Here is a 14,051-nt window from a genome sequence, read left to right as displayed (position 1 = left end):
CCCACCTCATTGGATAAGATAAGCTTTATTGTCCCTCTGGGTAATATTATCAAGTCATTCCAGTCATGGAGACTACACTATAGTGCCAGCTTCCTATAGCAGAGCCTATCTGTGTCCTGGATGCCAGGCTGAGAGCGCTCCTGTTAAGTATCAAAGGCTAACCATCAGTCTTCTCAGCTGCAGGCAAATAAATGTTACTTCATGGCTTTAAGCAATAGAAGATCACAGTTTTTACATTTGACTATTAGGTCTTCGTAATTTATACTCAATAGGCTCACTGATTGAAAAACTAAATTATCAAAAAGAAGAGAGAAAGAAACACAAGCAGTCAGAAAGTTGTAGAGGTTTTAAATGAACGCAAAGATATTTGGCAGATAAATCATATTTGAACTGCATGCATGCAGCTTCCCTGTGCAACAGGGTACTGTTCTGTATTTATGGACATTACAGATGTACTTAAATAACTGACCATCACCTGAAAGGATTTGGATAATCTGTTTGCTTGTCCGATTTCCTTTCTGGGCATCTTTTTTATGCTCCTAAATCAAGCCCTCTGTTCCATGTTTTCCATCAATTAACTTTATAAATATGATACAAAAAATGTAAAAAGCTAAAAAAAAAAAAAAAAATAGACCCTTATCAAATTATACCTCAATCATCCTTCCTTTCCATAACAAGGCAAAATAATCTGACTGACATCATTAATCAGTCATTGAGTAGTTCAGATTGTACAAGCTGTTCAGCTGAGTGTTCTGTATTTCCTGTTGAAAGTTGTATAACAGCCGCTCTCTACAAACTGGTTCTCTGACACATACGTATCTTTGGACTATTAGCTACACAAGCAATGCACATGGCCTCAATCATTTATTCAATATCATCATAGTTATTCTAAACCGTGTCACCATCATTTTTTTTATACTTGTTCTATATCTCCTCTCTCTCTCTCTCACTGACAGTCATGTGGATTTATCAACCTTATGTCCAGGCTGTACTGGATATCAGTCTGAGCTCTGGTTGCCAAATGACTACAACCCTCAGAATAGAGGATGAACACTACTTCTGACAGGACTGAGACCAACGCCTCGACTGATTTAGAGCTGTTTTTAACTTCTAGATCAAAACTGCGTCTTTGACTTACATATAAAAGTGTGAAACAGAGAAGGGAGACAGCCAATTAAATGGATGGATGAAGGTTAGACAAAAATCTCTAGGGTTACTTGGAGACCTAGCAGGCATGTTTATCAGCAGATCTTAACCAAAGCAGAAAGAACCACGTTCCCCACAATTCATCATCATTACTCTCCCCACCTGCCACTTCCTTCTGGCCACCTCCCTCTTGCTTCTTGTCTCCAACATGGGCTTCTGTCTGTGGGAAACTAGCTGGGGACAACATTCACCTTAGGGTGGTCTGGGTGTCAGCCATGCGATCTGTTGTGCTCTCACATTCACATGTACATGCCTGCAGGCAAGAACCAAACCCCAACAAGTGCTCCCTGAGCTCACCTATCACCTGTCTGGTAATCCCCTGCAGTATGTTAACAGAACTTTGTAATCTGTCACTCAATGTTTGTGACCAGAAGGTGCATGCAAACATACAAATGTGTGTGTTAGAGTATGGTGGGATGAGCCCTTAGGGCTGGTAAAACCTGGGCCATTTTTTTTCAGCAGAGGTTGAAAAGGGAGTCTAACAAGGTCAGGGGTCCTAAAGTTTAGGTGTATCAACAGAGAACTTTCAGTGCTATGAAAGACCACATCTGATCCATCGCCTGTTGACACCTCCTAAACATTAACAGCCTGCTCATGTATCTAAGCTCTTCTCTGGCTGACCAGCAAAGAGCTGAACATATTCAGAAGAACACCTGCTCTGCTGGATTAAAATCTGGCCAACGCATAGCTGCCTACAGTGTCAACTCGTCCATTTATCTTGCATCCTTTCACTTTCTCTGCGATGGGTGTGGGTGCGAGCCATTAGGTATTAGGTGGGGCAGCTTTGTGGGGAACAGGTCTTAGTTGGGAGGCTGTGGGTTCAGATTTATTAGGGAGCTCAGACTAATATTTACATGACCTGCCAGGACCTGAGGGGTGTAGAGAGGGAGAGAAAGTATGGCTCTGAAGCACAGAGTCTGCTCCAAGTGAAAATTGGGATTACGACACAAATCACTTATCTTCTGAGACATACAACAAAAACTGTCCACCCATCACCACCCCCAATCAATTTCCCTCCAAGACCCCTACCCTCACTAAGTGACCCATTCGCTCTGTCATGTCCTATAATCAGTGTTGGGTGAGCTATGCTCTGAGCACCAATTTATTTCAAGCCACTAATACTATCACGGGGTTTATATGTAATAAGCACAATGTACTGAAATAGATAGCTTTATCAAATTATTTTGATAAAAGAAAATAATTTTGCCCTATGATGGTATAAATTAACAACTGGCTCAACTTTTCTGTAATTCTGGCATAACAAGGGGTTAGCATTCAACAGCTTCCAGCCAAGTCTTATTTTTCAGTCATATCAATATATTTTTTTGCCCATCACATCTGTGGAGCAGAGGGACGTATTCGATGTAATGGGCCTCACTCTGGCCACTCCAGCAGTATGAGACGAAAACAAAACCTATTTTCTCATTTACTTGCAATGTATGGGTCTCAACTTTGTCAGATCTGTCTTCAAGACAGAAAAAAAAGACCCTTTGAAAGGCTTGTTTGTGGGAGGTTGGTCAAATCATCTTTGATGCATTCAAGGGAGTGCAAAAATGTAGCTATTGATATGCATGCATTTGCATGACGATATCCCTCCATGGAGATAAATAATTTGTCCATAAATATAAGTCGGGATGTCTTTATCGTGGTGTGTGTTCTGCCTGCATTTGCTCCACACATGGATTGTTTTTCCTGCGCACACCAAAGTCTGCTGATATGTGACTGGACAGCATTACTCAGACTATAAATGTACTACAAATGGAAATCAGAACACTTCTCATTACAAGATCCCCTGAGCATAGGTTATATAATCTGTGATTCAGAAAACAGCACCACTACAACATCACTGTTAAATGCAGCAAAGTTTGTAACTTTTTTTTTTTAAAAGTTATATTTTTGGGCTTTTTGCCTTTATGATAGGACAGCTGAAGAAAGACAGGAAATGTGGGGAGTAGAGAGGGGGGAAGACATGCAGTAGATGGTAGCGGTCGGGAGTCGAACTGGCATCCTCTGCAAAGAGGACTATAGCCTCTTTATGTGGAGCCCTTAGACCGCTAGGCCACCAGCGCCCCAAAGTTTATAACTTTAACACAATGGTTTATAAACCACTGCTACATTTCAGTGCCCAATGATAAAGTACTGCAGTTTTTTTTCTCCAAAACTCAACAATTCTTTAGCACAGCAGGACAACTACATTTTCCCCTGACATACCCCTTTATTGGCAGAGCAGTATTTCAGCACTGACTACTCTCAGTGAAAACAATTGCTTTCTATAATTACCAATAATGACGTGCAGGTTGACCTCAATGAATTTACTGCGAGTAGAATGCCTTGTTTGACCTGACACAGCAATAATTTGTCAACCTTTATTAACTGGCATATCTCTCTCACTGTCAGGCCAGACATCCAGCTTAAGGTTGGATAGAATTTCCTGCAGCTTCAGCTCACAGACAGTCACTAAAAGGTGTTGGTGCCGAACCTGAGTTAATCACTCAGACTGTTAGAGTAATTACTTCACCGTACAAGGTGTGGGCTGCCATGGGACGAGGTTTGTATATGCATGTGACAGTGTGAGTGTGTTTATCTGCCTCACTGTGTGGGAATTTACAGACACACCTCACGAGGCACAAACAACAGTGACCTGGAAAAATAGTCGAAATTCCACCTACATACCAGGGGATCTGGGGGTTTGGGCTGACAACACACACACAGACAACGAGAGACAGAGGTGTGGGAAACAGGAGAGATACAGGGTCAGGGTCAAATAGCGTAGGCCTCATAGCCATAGATACCAGTGAGTGATACCAGCTGACACACACTGATGCTGACACTAACAGTGTGATACCACGGCTACCTGAGTGACATTGATGGATAGAGCTGAGCCATCCCTGTGTGCACACACAATGAAACCAAAACTAAGCTCATCTCTTTCACTTTTACTCAGCACATCCTGCACCTTTCTGGACAAACTTTCACCCGTCTCCTTAAACCTCTGCATCAAGGGAAGAAAACAAAAACAACACTTAAAGCCAGAGCATCTTAAAAAGGGTGTCTACCTGTACTCAAACATTTTCACAGCTGTGTGTTTATTGTCGCTTAAAGTGGAGTACATGTGTTTACTCCATCCCTGGACACAACATTGCACTCCCAGCCTCCCAGACTCCTCACCTTTAAAAACACAAACAGCAAAACATACACAGATTCACTCATACAGACTCCCAGACTCACATCACACAAACAAACACTCTCTGTGTGGAATGCAGGAGACGGTCTTGTTTTAATTTCGAGGTGCAACTCCCTCTAATTTTCATCTTCTGGCTCATTTAGTGGGTATATACTTTATGTTCCTGTAAAGTGTCCCAGAAATAGAATAATACATACCTGGGATTATTCTGATCAACTTTTGCACAATCACTCTGTTGAGAGACTACAGCCCTGTGCAGCGGGGACAAGCCTCTGCATCAGTCCCTTCACTGGGCTTTACCTCTCTCCAGGAGTGAGTCGACCGATGGAGAGAAAGGAAACAGTACAGTAGCCACAGTCGCTCAGTAAACACTGGTAAACAGAGCAAGCCCTCAGCGTTAGATAGTGGAATACTGTGCACAAAACATTTACATAGAGCGGCCAGGGAAACAATATCATTTCAGTTCTACAATCAAATGCTGGTATAACAAAAACAACTGAGCAAACTCAGAGAGATTTGGTAATGCTTCGGCCTCGCACCCAACGTATAGAGAGCATTTCATTAAGTTTGAATCGTTTTTAAAAGGGCTCAATCCAGCTTTAATACAAATGCTACGACAACTACATCACACGCTTATTGTCATATAACCAAAAATGCATTTCATTGCATGTTTAGTATGTTTACTGTTACTTTGTTTACAAAGTGAAATCTGAGGTAAATTTAGATGTGTTACTTTGAATTAAAGAAAGGCAGCATATTACTTAAAATAGTAATCAATGCATTTAAACAGGAAATGAAGTGACTACATTAGATACATCAAACAACAACAAAATAATAATAATTCAATAACAGGTACATCAAATATGTATATGTATATTGGTGAATAACACAGCTGACAACTTCCTGCAGCTAAATGCTGACAAGACGGAGGTCCTTATCTTTGGTTCTGATACTAAAGCTTCCAAGGTTGCTGAGTGTATTGGTTCCCTCTCTTCTGCTGTCCAGTCTAACCTCAGAAATCTTGGAGTTATATTCGATCAGTCCATGTATTTCGATCACCACATAAAACAGTGTCCCAGTCATGTTTCTTCCATTTACGAAACATTGCTAAACTTAGGTCTGCTGTGTCACATCCTGAACTAGAAATGATCATTCATGCTTTTGTTTCATCCCGACTGGACTATTGTTATTCACTTTTCACCTGCCTCAGTAAGTCGTCCCTCCATCGTCTTCAATTAGTCCAGAACGCCGCTGCAAGGCTGTTGACCAAGTCCAGCCGGATAACCCACATCACTCCCATTCTATCTTCCTTACAGTGGCTTCCAGTTAGATTCAGGATTCATTTTAAGGTTGTTGTTTTTGTGTACAGAGCTCTGCGTGGTCAGGCTCCTGAATATAACACAGACCTGCTCCACCCCTACCTCATCAGTAGGTCACTACTGATGAGGTAGATGGGCTTGCTGGTTGTCCCTCGAGCCTCGTCTAAGGACAAAAGGTGACCGTGCTTTTGAAGTGGTGGCTACAACATTGTGGAACGCTCTTCCAGTAAATATTCGCTTAGCTGTCTCTGTTGTCACTTTTAAAAAACTCTTCAAGACACATTTATTTAAACAGGCCTTCGACTCACTCAATTGTGCTATTGTCTGTTTCTTTTAATGTTTTATGATTTCATTTGAATATTTTTCCTGTGAAGCACTTTGTGATTTTATTCTATGAAAGGTGCTATACTAAATAAAATGTACTTACTTACTTACTTACTTACTTACTTACAACCATCTCCTGAATTACAGACAAAAACTAATCAGTCTCATCATATCAGTGTCACAATGCCAACGGAACAGGTGATATTAAAACTGTACTAACTGTAAGCTACAAATTCAGTGACACACCACACTCTGTTTTGCAACATCATGCCGTGACAATATCCTCAAGTTACTTAAACCACTTACTCACAGTGTTTTGAACACCTCAGACTAGGAATCTGCTCCTCCTCCTCCTGCAGAGAGTAGGGGCTGGCAGCAGCAACAACTGTTCTTTACTAGGTGTACATCATATATGTAACACAAAACAGATATTCAGACATATGCACACTGTACATGCAATCCCCTATCCACACCAGGTACACAAGAAGAGGCTGGGAAGCATATTCCACTCTGATATGTTCAGAGGTATCGTTACCTTACTTAAGTAGAAATTTTGGGTATCTATACTTTACTGGAGTAGTTATTTTTCCGTTGACTTTTTACGTCTACTCCTTACATTTTCACGCAATTATCTGTACTTTCTACTCCTTATATTTTAAAAATAGCTTAATTACTCTTATTTCATTTTGGCTTGTCATCATTCAAAAAAACAGAAAACCTATCCCGATAAATCGCGCCATCCTGAAAGAGTGAATTTGATTGTGGTTGGATGAGAAGTATAAACATGATACATTAACATGTTAATGTAACATTATAGTCATTATGGCTTTTAGACATTTTTTTTTGGGGGGGGGGGGGGGAGTGCACCATAGGCCCCTGTGGCACAGCCTAAGCTTTTGTCCTTAATGGCATTTTTTTCCCCTTACATTAAACATTTAACTTTTATACTTTTAAGTAGTTTTGAAACCAGTACTTTTACACTTTTACTTGAGTAAAAAGCTTGAGTTGATACTTCAACTTCTACAGAAGTCTTTTTAAACCCTAGTATTTATACTTCTACTTGAGTAATGAATGTGAATACTTTTGACACCTCTGGATATTTTCCATGGTCCCATGAAAACACATGTGCAGGGAAAAACCTATGTTAATTTACCAACAGGCCAACTGCTTAAATTACTTCATATATACTGTACTCAACCACTAAGATGATCATCATTAAGCACAAATGTGTTCACATTCATTCTGTAGACAGCATGATTGTGTTCCCTCAATTCACGGTAACTTTGCTCACATCTCCATTATTGGCTTTCAGCTCTGTCTCTTTCAAGTGTTTGAACTGGGATAGTTTAGGGAAGAGTAAACAGCGGTCTAATGTGTTTATCAAACACTAAAGCGCACACCAACAGCTGTTTATCGCACAGAGAGCCAAGCCGCATACAACAACAACAGCAACAGGAACATGTAATCTGATAAAGTTACACACTGTAAGGGGAAAGTGACATTGAGCGGGGGTTTGTGTGATGACTCGCACTGAGAATCTGACTATATGGCCACCCTGCATGTCAACAACCAGCTGATGCAAGCACTCCCTCATCCTATAGTCTAGAATCAAAGAGGGAGAGTTAGGGTAGAAGAAGAAAAGTTTATTCAAAAGCCCTACTCTGATGAACAAATCAACAAACATGTGTCTCGTTCACAACAATATACAATGCCAGATAAACCTATGTTCGGTTGAACATATGGGATGAAAAAGTAAAGCTGGGAGAGGCCTTCCCTGAGGTCCTTGCCCATGGAACAAACACAAAGACATGAAAATTGCATCTTGCCTTTTTGACCTCAAACAAAAACAGATAGGAATCAAATCAAATCACTAAACAGGCTCTGACGCACTTTGTATGCTGCACTGGATGGCGCTCGCTTTCAATATTTAGGTTTGCACCTCCTCCCTGCTGAAATGAATTGTTTTTGTTGGCTAAATGTACTACATATATGCAGTGGTATACTCTGGAGTAGAATCCTTACTTCATGCACTGTATCTCTGTCCTTATTTTGTTGCTCTTACAGTCATGATCGTCAAGAATCCGACAAGGACCTTTGTGGACACCCGCATTGAGCCCATCTACGGAGGCACCAACGAGATCATGAAAGAGCTGATCGCACGCACCATGGTCAGCCAGAAGTGAGAATTTTGGAAGTTTTCACGGTGGAGGAGGAGCCCTGGGAAAAGAGGGGCGGTGTATATGGAGGATTTTGACATTGTGAATTTATGTGTAAATGATTTGAGGAGCAGTGTTCCGTCGCAAGATGCTCAAACATGCGCAACATGTTTCAGGGGATTAAATCCCAACTTTGCAACTTTGACAGAACAAATTTCAGAAAGGAGAAGTTTAATTCATTAACAGAACAGAAAAATATACCTAGAATTTGCACAATTCACTTTTTTGGGGGGGTTGCAGTTAAAGCTGGACTCTCTCTGGTGTGACCACTATAGGATGCAAGTTTATGTTAGCAAACTCAACATGGATTTGAATCTGATCTGATTTGAAAAAATCCGATTTGGGCCATTTTTGCCTGCAGTGTGAACATAGCTTTAGACTTCACTTAGCAAAATATTTTAAAAATGTAGTCATCAGTTAATAATAACTTGTTATACCCAGTTGTATGTAGTTATTTTACTCTACTAAAGCTTTAACCTGCAATGGTTCTGTTGTGCAGGTGCATACAGTCTGATATAACAAGCTGTCCTTCCTCAGTTACACTTCCACTTAAAATTGTCAAAGACTGATATCACAGATAAGTAGCAAATCGTCAGCTAACATGCAATGACACAAGTATGGTGTTCATACATTAAGCCTCCAGCATATGCACTTATAACAAGCTCTTCAGCCCAAATAATATATCTAAAAAATGACTGGAAGGGATCTTTAACCCTCCTGTTATGTTCGTTTCTCTGGAACAGCAATAATGTTCCTGGGTCAAATATTATCCAAAATTGTCAGAACCCCAAAAATTCACCCAAAACATTTTTTTTAATCAAATTTTTAACTCCATTGCTAACCATTTAAATCAATATTTAGTCCATTTCTGTTCTTTAATTCTCACAGATCATGGTTCAATGAGGATAACTCACTCGTTTCTCATTAAAATACATGATACATTTTTTTTAATGTACATTGGAAAGCCCTAAATATAAATACAATAGTTTTACATGACATACATTTTTGATTATTTTATTTTACATTTTGAATTTTTTTATGAAGTGATGTTGATAAATTAACACGACACCTCTTCTGTCACATGCTGCCCAGATTTTTATGCTGCATTTAGCTGGTTTGGAGGGCATATATTGCCTAAAATAGACTTTAAAAAGGCTAAATTTTACCCACAACATAACAGGAGGGTTAAATGTGTATAGTATGATTGCTGTAGCAGCAAGCATGGATTTACGATACTCTTCTCAACATCATCACGATCACTATCAACTGTCTAGTCCCCAGACACATGATCATTACCTTGAGTATCAGGCAGCACTCTACCAACTGTATGGAAGATGTGAGGATCAGCAGGTCTGAGTGTGGGATTGAGCCTGGTGTGAGGACGGCAGAATGAGTGTCACTCTCAGTGCTTCTGGATCCAAGAAAGCGTGAGATGCTGGGAGGTATGGTAGGAGATAAGTCCACTTCTTCAAACTCAAGGAGGGGACACTTCACAACAGGCACAGCTCTCACACTGAGCAGAGTCTGTCTGGCTGTCAGGATATACAAGAAGGGAGTTTGATCAATGCAACTTTAATATAGTTCTCAATCTGATTACAACAAAGTCTCTCTCAAACTAAACACCTTTGTCTGTCATTATTTGTTCTTCAAAAATCAAATACAACATAACGCAATGCTTTTTCCATACCAGTGTTAAAAAAAGGGACATTACTGTGGGTATATGTGTGTGTTTGTGTGAGTGTTTGTGTGTGCAGGCAGCTGCACAGCGACAGAGACGAATTGGGTGTCTGAGAGGGACAGATAGCCAACCTCCACTCACTCACTCACTCACTCACTGAGTGATAAGGACAGACGTACACACACATACACAAACACATACATCCACACACATCTCTACCACTAACATGCACAAGTCATGTTGAGAAATAACTCAACCCTTAACATGGACAAATAGGTGTGGATAAGGCCTGCTTTAAATTGGTCTAAAAAATGTAGATTCATCACAAATTTCAAACAAGCAGATTAGAAAAAGACTGTTGTAGCGTTTAAACAGATATAAAGGATTCCTCCATACACTCTACAATGTTGTTTTACACAAGCTGGAGCACATGCAAGTACAAAAGCATGTAAGGAGGCCCAACAGACTCATATCACTCCACTGCTCTTTCCTTGTTTCTTTGTCTGTGATCCAAAGATTAGGGAAAAGGATTAGGGCCACTAAAAAAAAAATTAAGGTCCATTGTATTTTATTATTAGTCTGAGAAAAAAGTCGGAATTTTGGCTTTTTTCTCAGAATTTTGACTTTTTTCTCAGCATTCTGACTTTAATCTCAGCATTCTGACTTTTTCTCAAAATTCTGACTTTAATCTCAGCATTCTGACCTTTTCTCAAAATTCTGACTATAATCTCAAATTTCTGACTTTTTTCTCAGCATTCTGACTTTAATCTCAAAATTCTGACTTTTTTCTCAGCATTCTGACTTTTTTCTTAAAATTCTTATTTTTTCTCAGAATTCTGACTTTAATCTCAGAATTCTGACTTTTTCCTCAGAATTCTGACTTTTCTCAGAACAAAAACATAAAAAAATATATTGGACCTTAATTTAATTTTTTTTTCATTGGCCCTAATTGTCTACCGTCAAAGATGGCCTAAAATTCTCATCAAAAAAAAGATGAGCTGGTAATGTTCAGTGAGCATGATTGTGTGTGTATGTGTGAGAGTCTTGGGGTGGCGGTCGTGTGTTTCCGGCTGACCTCAGTGGCCCAGGCTGCCTCTCTATCAGAGCAGGGGGCTATTAGACCATCAGAAAGTGGGAGCATCCCCTCTCGCTATGTTGATAAGATCAAGGCATTCCGACGGCCAGAACGGTCATTACCCTGTTCTCCAGCCCATAATGTCCCTCCATTAAAACACCCTGTTGCTATGGCAATGCAGCTGTGGCCATTTAAGTAATTTCTCTGCCATGTTGTCTCTCTGGGTCATTGACACACACTCACACAAACACACTAAATGTACACACACACAATCGAAGTGTCGTCTGATAAACAGTTGAGCATATGCACATTACTATCAAGGGTATTCATGTCTTTAACACACACACAAGTTGAAACACACAAGTTCTGCTGTCCTGTCTGGGTGTGATTGTGGCTAATGTGGGGTCATAGCCGACAGGACAGCGAGATGATCACTGAGTCACTGTCGACGCAGCAGGACTTGTGACAGATTGTAGAGTCAGGCAATGTGAATGGGTGAGCCATATGTGGTCTGGCTTCAAACACAAACATGGACAGGCAGACAGATAGGAGGCTGACAGAAACACACACACAAACAGAGATCCTCATAAACAAACACCTCTGGTTGCTCTGAAGATTTCGTGTCAAACAAAGTGGAACCCTTGTTCCCCTATTCTTCATTTGGCTGCTTCAAAATCATGAATAGACAGTTCCTATGCTCAGACACAGACACAGACGCCTCCTTAATGTAGACAACCAACATAAAAACTCATCAAACCCAAATTTGCTCCAAAATAACTTATATTTCAATATACTCTTACTATCGAGGCACTCTGATGTCCAGAACAGTAAATTTTTCTTAGTGCTAGTCTATAAAAAATATTACCAGTCTTACAGCTTTATACAGACTTGTATCAACTTGATGATAAAAGAAACCTTGAATCTTACAAAAACCTACAATAATCTATTATTAAAAGTAAAAATGTAATCACAACTGTCACTGTAATAAACCTCCCATCATTAAATCACCCCTCCACTCACTGTTAAATGACTTCGCATAAAACCAATGTAACATGATTTTCTGGCACTTATATGCTGGGGTTCTGTGTTTTTTATATAATCACTTAGACTATAACTTTTCAAATACTATAATAAACAACTTGATAAGCCATAGTCCAAACTTTATCAGAAATATTATTATTGGTCAGCTGATAGTGTCTGCTATACCGAAAGAGCAAAAACTGATCTGCAATGCCCCCTTGTGGCCTAAGCATGACAAGGTAACCCACTGAAGCACTGGTCAGACAGTACAAGCATCACAGCTCTTTCTCCCATTAGGACCAATAACAAAATTAGTTTTCTTATGTCTTATGACTTCATGAGACAAGACAGGGGGCTTATTACGTTTTAAAGATACATTGCTTTTAGCTTGAACTGAAAGACCATGCAGAGCTACAAACACATTAGGCTGCCAATTGTTTAAAGACGTGTTGTTATGCCTATTTACAGGCTTTATATTGTTCCTTTAAAGGCTTTGTATAGCTTCACATTATTTACATCTCTTATCTCAAGCTGGGTGCCTTTGAAACCCCTCATTTCAGCCTCTGTTTGAAACGTTTCAGATAGTGAAGCTTCATTTCAGCACCCAGCACCCTATTTGAGAACACATAATTCTTGAAGCCTCCTTCACTGTTGCCAGACAACAAAGCTGTGTTTTTTTCTTTTTTTTTTAAATTATCCATGCTCTTTAAAGGAAATTCACCAATGGCGATGTCACAGTTTGAGCAGATTTCATGTTGATAGCACTGAAATCTTGAGGAACTTTTTTTAAAAAAGCGTTTAAATATGGGGTAAGGTTACGTCCATTCCCGTCCATTCTGCCGCCATGCTGATAGAGATATCGAGACTTTTAAACATAAACTAAAAACGTATTTATTCAGATTAGCTTTTATGTAGGGTTTAACAATTTTATTACCTACTTTTTAATAATATTGATTTTAAGTAATTTTAACTGTTATCTTATTCTATTTTTATGTTTTTATTCATTAATTCATTTACTTAATTTTTATTTATCTACTCAGTTTTATTGATATTTTTAGCCATAGTATATATTTTTCAACTCTTATCCTTACCCTTTTTGAAATCTATGTATTTTAAGTATTTTGATTCTTAATTTTTATGCTTTAACTTATTTTAATTACACATATTTAATTTTTTGGTGTGCATTAGTCTCTATTTTATTTGATGTTATTCTTATTATTTAAAAAAAAAAAACTATTATTTTTATTTTTATTATTATTATTATTATTATTATTATTATTATTATTATTATTATTATTATTTTCCCCTAATATGTCTTGCAATTGTTTAATTTCTGCTTCTTTCTTGTTTTTCAATCGCTGTAAAGCACTTTGGGTTGCATTTTGTTTGTATGAAAGGTGCTATGTAAATAAAGCTTGATTGATTGATTGATTGATTGATGCAATCAAAACAACAATGAAGGAAACGCAAATTGCAAAGATGCAATCCGTATTTGTAATTTTGTTTAGTTGTAACTTCATAAATTGTATTCTCACAGAGAAAATACACAACACATTGTGTATATGATTTGATTCAAATAAGAGTTTACAAATGTTTTATTTATGCACAGCTACAGACGAGTATGCATGCATTTTAAAAATATGCATGATTTTGTATGTGTCAGAAGATTTGTGTGTGCACACATACAAAATAATGAATAGACAGTTCCTATGCTCAAACACGGACGCCTGCATATTTTTAAAATGCCTATGGTTCTATGAGGAAAAAGTGGCTTCCCAGCCAATCAGGGTGACAGAGGGTCCCGGAGTAGCTCTGATTGGTTTGTCATAACGGGAACGAGGTGAATAATAAAATTGCTTGATACAAAGGCATTGGAAAACACAGAGGATTCCCCATAATCTCAAATTACTTCACTTACAGATGAGTACTGATGGGTATTATGACCTTTTCTCCAAACCCAGCAGAAAAAAAGTAAAGTTTTTTACACCATTCCCACCAACAGCAGCTTTAAGAGCTGCCTGCAGTCTCA

At 38.9% G+C, this 14,051-nt stretch overlaps 1 long non-coding RNA gene across 1 annotated transcript in view; it reads right to left on the bottom strand.

Moving 5' to 3' along the window:
• Positions 1-9,747, bottom strand: part of LOC117822020 — a 64,931-nt gene extending 55,184 nt beyond the window's left edge. The window contains exon 1 of the long non-coding RNA XR_004633109.1: positions 9,546-9,747. This is a non-coding gene — a long non-coding RNA (uncharacterized LOC117822020). The remainder of the gene's footprint in view (positions 1-9,545) is intronic.
• Between the last annotated feature and the right edge of the window lie 4,304 nt (positions 9,748-14,051).

This window comes from Notolabrus celidotus, chromosome 11 (assembly GCF_009762535.1).
Source record: "Notolabrus celidotus isolate fNotCel1 chromosome 11, fNotCel1.pri, whole genome shotgun sequence".
NCBI classification, from domain to species: Eukaryota; Metazoa; Chordata; class Actinopteri; order Labriformes; family Labridae; genus Notolabrus; species Notolabrus celidotus.
This window is presented reverse-complemented; position numbering and strand designations above follow the sequence as displayed.